This window comes from Ranitomeya imitator, chromosome 4, assembly GCF_032444005.1.
Source record: "Ranitomeya imitator isolate aRanImi1 chromosome 4, aRanImi1.pri, whole genome shotgun sequence".
Classification (NCBI taxonomy): domain Eukaryota; kingdom Metazoa; phylum Chordata; class Amphibia; order Anura; family Dendrobatidae; genus Ranitomeya; species Ranitomeya imitator.
Window position 1 is genome coordinate 34,120,243 of NC_091285.1, and position 6,382 is coordinate 34,126,624.

The 6,382-nt window shown below is 48.6% G+C and overlaps 1 protein-coding gene across 1 annotated transcript in view; it reads right to left on the bottom strand.

Moving 5' to 3' along the window:
* Positions 1 to 6,075, bottom strand: part of SGCD (sarcoglycan delta) — a 639,540-nt gene extending 633,465 nt beyond the window's left edge. The window contains exon 1 of the mRNA XM_069763505.1: positions 5,936 to 6,075. The gene's annotated coding sequence lies outside the window, so the exon portion shown is untranslated. The remainder of the gene's footprint in view (positions 1 to 5,935) is intronic.
* Positions 6,076 to 6,382: the final 307 nt, after the last annotated feature.

Below are 6,382 nucleotides of genomic sequence, written 5' to 3' on the forward strand. Positions count from 1 at the left end.
ACCCCACTTATTACAGAGCAGTGCTGACACCCCACTTATTACAGAGCAGTGCTGACACCCCACTTATTACAGAGCAGTACTGACACCCCACTTATTACAGGGCAGTGCTGACACCCCACTTATTACAGAGCAGTACTGACACCCCACTTATTACAGAGCAGTGCTGTTACCCCACTTATTACAGAGCAGTGCTGACACCTCACTTATTACAGAGCAGTGCTGATACTCCACTTATTACAGAGCAGAGCTGACACCCCACTTATTACAGAGCAGTGCTGACACCCCACTTATTACAGAGCAGTGCTGTTACCCCACTTATTACAGAGCAGTGCTGATACTCCACTTATTACAGAGCAGTGCTGTTACCCCACTTATTACAGAGCAGTGCTGACACCTCACTTATTACAGAGCAGTGCTGATACTCCACTTATTACAGAGCAGAGCTGACACCCCACTTATTACAGAGCAGTGCTGACACCCCACTTATTACAGAGCAGTGCTGTTACCCCACTTATTACAGAGCAGTGCTGATACTCCACTTATTACAGAGCAGAGCTGACACCCCACTTATTACAGAGCAGTGCTGACACCCCACTTATTACAGAGCAGTGCTGACACCCCACTTATTACAGAGCAGTACTGACACCCCACTTATTACAGAGCAGTGCTGTTACCCCACTTATTACAGAGCAGTGCTGACACCCCACTTATTACAGAGCAGTGCTGTTACCCCACTTATTACAGAGCAGTGCTGACACCTCACTTATTACAGAGCAGTGCTGATACTCCACTTATTACAGAGCAGAGCTGACACCCCACTTATTACAGAGCAGTGCTGACACCCCACTTATTACAGAGCAGTGCTGTTACCCCACTTATTACAGAGCAGTGCTGATACTCCACTTATTACAGAGCAGAGCTGACACCCCACTTATTACAGAGCAGTGCTGACACCCCACTTATTACAGAGCAGTGCTGATACTCCACTTATTACAGAGCAGAGCTGACACCCCACTTATTACAGAACAGTGCTGACACCCCACTTATTACAGAGCAGTGCTGTTACCCCACTTATTACAGAGCAGAGCTGACACCTCACTAATTACAGAACAGTGCTGACACCCCACTTATTACAGAGCAGTGCTGATACCCCACTTATTACAGAGCAGTGCTGATACCCCACTTATTACAGGGCAGTGCTGACACCCCACTTATGACAGGGCAGTACTGACACCCCACTTATTACAGAGCAGTTTTGATACCCCACTTATTACAGAGCAGTGCTGACACCCCACTTATTACAGAACAGTGCTGACACCCCACTTATTACAGAGCAGTGCTGACACCCCACTTATTACAGAGCAGTGCTGACACCCCACTTATTACAGGGCAGTACTGACACCCCACTCATTACAGAGCAGTGCTGACACCCCACTTATTACAGAACAGTGCTGACACCCCACTTATTACAGAGCAGTGCTGACACCCCACTTATTACAGAGCAGTGCTGATAGCCCACTTATTACAGAGCAGTGCTGATACTCCACTTATTACAGAACAGTGCTGACACCCCACTTATTACAGAGCAGTGCTGACACCCCACTTATTACAGAGCAGTGCTGACACCCCACTTATTACAGAACAGTGCTGACACCCCACTTATTACAGAGCAGTGCTGACACCCCACTTATTACAGAGCAGTGCTGATAGCCCACTTATTACAGAGCAGTGCTGATACTCCACTTATTACAGAGCAGTGCTGACACCTCACTTATTACAGAGCAGTGCTGACACCCCACTTATTACAGAGCAGTGCTGACACCCCACTTATTACAGAGCAGTGCTGACACCCCACTTATTACAGAGCAGTGCTGATACTCCACTTATTACAGAGCAGAGCTGATACTCCACTTATTACAGAGCAGTGCTGACACCTCACTTATTACAGAGCAGTGCTGACACCCCACTTATTACAGAGCAGTGCTGACACCCCACTTATTACAGAGCAGTGCTGACACCCCACTTATTACAGAGCAGTGCTGATACTCCACTTATTACAGAGCAGTGCTGACACCTCACTTATTACAGAGCAGTGCTGATACTCCACTTATTACAGAGCAGAGCTGACACCCCACTTATTACAGAGCAGTGCTGACACCCCACTTATTACAGAGCAGTGCTAATACTCCACTTATTACAGAGCAGTGCTGTTACCCCACTTATTACAGAGCAGTGCTGACACCTCACTTATTACAGAGCAGTGCTGATACTCCACTTATTACAGAGCAGTGCTGTTACCCCACTTATTACAGAGCAGTGCTGACACCCCACTTATTACAGAACAGTGCTGATACCCCACTTATTACAGAGCAGTGCTGACACCCCACTTATTACAGAGCAGTGCTGACACCCCACTTATTACAGAGCAGTGCTGACACCCCACTTATTACAGAACAGTGCTGACACCCCACTTATTTCAGAGCAGTGCTGTTACCCCACTTATTACAGAGCAGTGCTGACACCCCACTTATTACAGGGCAGTGCTGACACCCCACTTATTACAGGGCAGTACTGACACCCCACTTATTACAGAGCAGTGCTGACACCCCACTTATTACAGAGCAGTGCTGACACCCCACTTATTACAGAACAGTGCTGACACCCCACTTATTACAGAGCAGTGCTGACAGCCCACTTATTACAGAGCAGTGCTGATAGCCCACTTATTACAGAGCAGTGCTGATACTCCACTTATTACAGAGCAGTGCTGACACCTCACTTATTACAGAGCAGTGCTGTTACCCCACTTATTACAGAGCAGTGCTGACACCCCACTTATTACAGAGCAGTGCTGATACCCCACTTATTACAGAGCAGAGCTGACACCCCACTTATTACAGAGCAGTGCTGACACCCCACTTATTACAGAGCAGTGCTGTTACCCCACTTATTACAGAGCAGTGCTGACACCCCACTTATTACAGAGCAGTGCTGACACCCCACTTATTACAGAGCAGTGCTGACACCCCACTTATTACAGAGCAGTGCTGACACCCCACTTATTACAGGGCAGTGCTAACACCCCACTTATTACAGGGCAGTGCTGACACCCCACTTATTACAGGGCAGTGCTGACACCCCACTTAATACAGAGCAGAGCTGACACCCCACTTATTACAGAGCAGTGCTGTTACCCCACTTATTACAGAGCAGTGCTGACACCCCACTTATTACAGGGCAGTGCTGACACCCCACTTATTACAGGGCAGTGCTAACACCCCACTTATTACAGAGCAGTGCTGATACTCCACTTATTACAGAGCAGAGCTGACACCCCACTTATTACAGAGCAGTGCTGACACCACACTTATTACAGGGCAGTGCTAACACCCCACTTATTACAGGGCAGTACTGACACCCCACTTATTACAGGGCAGTGCTGACACCCCGCTTATTACAGAGCAGAGCTGATACTCCACTTATTACAGAGCAGTGCTGACACCCCACTTATTACAGAACAGTGCTGACACCCCACTTATTACAGAGCAGTGCTGATACTCCACTTATTACAGAGCAGTGCTGATACTCCACTTATTACAGAGCAGTGCTGACACCCCACTTATTACAGAGCAGAGCTGACACCCCACTTATTACAGAGCAGTGCTGATACTCCACTTATTACAGAGCAGTGCTGATACTCCACTTATTACAGAGCAGTGCTGACACCCCACTTATTACAGGGCAGTGCTGACACCCCACTTATTACAGAGCAGTGCTGATACTCCACTTATTACAGAGCAGTGCTGACACCCCACTTATTACAGAGCAGTGCTAACACCCCACTTATTACAGAGCAGTGCTGATACCCCACTTATTACAGAGCAGAGCTGACACCCCACTTATTGCAGAGCAGTGCTGTTACCCCACTTATTACAGGGCAGTGCTGTTACCCCACTTATTACAGAGCAGTGCTGTTACCCCACTTATTACAGAGCAGTGCTGACACCCCACTTATTGCAGAGCAGTGCTGTTACCCCACTTATTACAGGGCAGTGCTGTTACCCCACTTATTACAGGGCAGTGCTGTTACCCCACTTATTACAGAGCAGAGCTGACACCCCACTTATTGCAGAGCAGTGCTGACACCCCACTTATTACAGGGCAGTGCTGACACCCCACTTATTACAGAGCAGTGCTGTCACCCCACTTATTACAGGGCAGTGCTGACACCCCACTTATTGCAGAGCAGTGCTGACACCCCACTTATTGCAGAGCAGTGCTGACACCCCACTTATTACAGAGCAGTGCTGACACCCCACTTATTGCAGAGCAGTGCTGACACCCCACTTATTACAGGGCAGTGCTGACACCCCACTTATTACAGAGCAGTGCTGTCACCCCACTTATTACAGAGCAGTGCTGTTACCCCACTTATTACAGAGCAGTGCTGTTACCCCACTTATTACAGGGCAGTGCTGTTACCCCACTTATTACAGGGCAGTGCTGTTACCCCACTTATTACAGAGCAGTGCTGTTACCCCACTTATTACAGAGCAGTGCTGTTACCCCACTTATTACAGAGCAGTGCTGACACCCCACTTATTACAGAGCAGTGCTGTTACCCCACTTATTACAGAGCAGTGCTGTTACCCCACTTATTACAGAGCAGAGCTGACACTCCACTTATTACAGAGCAGTGCTGACAGCCCACTTATTACAGAGCAGTGCTGTTACCCCACTTATTACAGAGCAGTGCTGATACTCCACTTATTACAGAGCAGAGCTGACACCCCACTTATTACAGAGCAGAGCTGACACCCCACTTATTACAGAGCAGTGCTGACAGCCCACTTATTACAGAGCAGTGCTGACAGCCCACTTATTACAGAGCAGTGCTGTTACCCCACTTATTACAGAGCAGTGCTGACAGCCCACTTATTACAGAGCAGTGCTGACAGCCCACTTATTACAGAGCAGTGCTGACAGCCCACTTATTACAGAGCAGTGCTGTTACCCCACTTATTACAGAGCAGTGCTGTTACCCCACTTATTACAGAGCAGTGCTGTTACCCCACTTATTACAGAGCAGTGCTGACACCCCACTTATTACAGAGCAGTGCTGTTACCCCACTTATTACAGAGCAGTGCTAACACCCCACTTATTACAGAGCAGTGCTGACACCCCACTTATTACAGAGCAGAGCTGATACCCCACTTATTACAGAGCAGTGCTGTTACCCCACTTATTACAGAGCAGTGCTGACACCCCACTTATTACATAGCAGAGCTGACACCCCACTTATTACAGAGCAGAGCTGACACCCCACTTATTACAGAGCAGTGCTGACACCCCACTTATTACAGAGCAGTGCTGATACCCCACTTATTACAGAGCAGTGCTGTTACCCCACTTATTACAGAGCAGTGCTGACACCCCACTTATTACATAGCAGAGCTGACACCCCACTTATTACAGAGCAGAGCTGACACCCCACTTATTACAGAGCAGTGCTGACACCCCACTTATTACAGAGCAGAGCTGACACCCCACTTATTACAGAGCAGTGCTGACACCCCACTTATTATTATTATTATTATTATTATATGATGCTGGCACCCCATTTTGTGTGATACAATGTTGGCACCCCACTTGCAATAACAGACGAGTCTTGAACTTACGATTGCCCATGTCCCAGCTTCTGCTGCCAGGTGCCAGTTGCAGCCACAGATGGATCAGTAAGGACAGACACGGATTACTAATGACACCATGGAGCCCGATCATGCCACCCGAGCCCGCAGATAAATGACATGCACCCACTAGTGCCAGTTGCAGCTGTCATGTCCAGATGTGCCAGCCAGCGACAAGCTCACACTGCCCCGTCAGTCATCGGTGCTGCCCCGAGCGGAGGGCGCGGTGCCCGGTAGCTGCACTCACCGAGATGCCGGCTCTCCCGTCTATGCTCCAGCTATCCAGAAGCGGCGGCCGGAGGCTCCGGGAAAGTCCATGAGTGCCCGGGAGCAGGACGGCCTCTGATCAGCCAGCACTCCCTCTCCTCCTCCTCCTCCCGGCTCTCCTCCTTCCTCCTCCTCCTCCTTCATCCCTCACCCTCCCTCACCCAGCTCCAATCTGCTGCCCTGTGTGTACTGCCCCTCACTGCTGTGCCCGGCTCCTCCAGACCCGGTGTATCTCCTCCATACATAGTACAGAATATATATATATACCCCCATACATTATACAGTATATATCACCTCATACATTATACAGTATATATCACCTCATACATTATACAGTATATATCTCCTCATACATTGTGCAGTATATATCCCCTCATACATTATACAGTATATATCACCTCATACATTGTACAGTATATATCCCCCC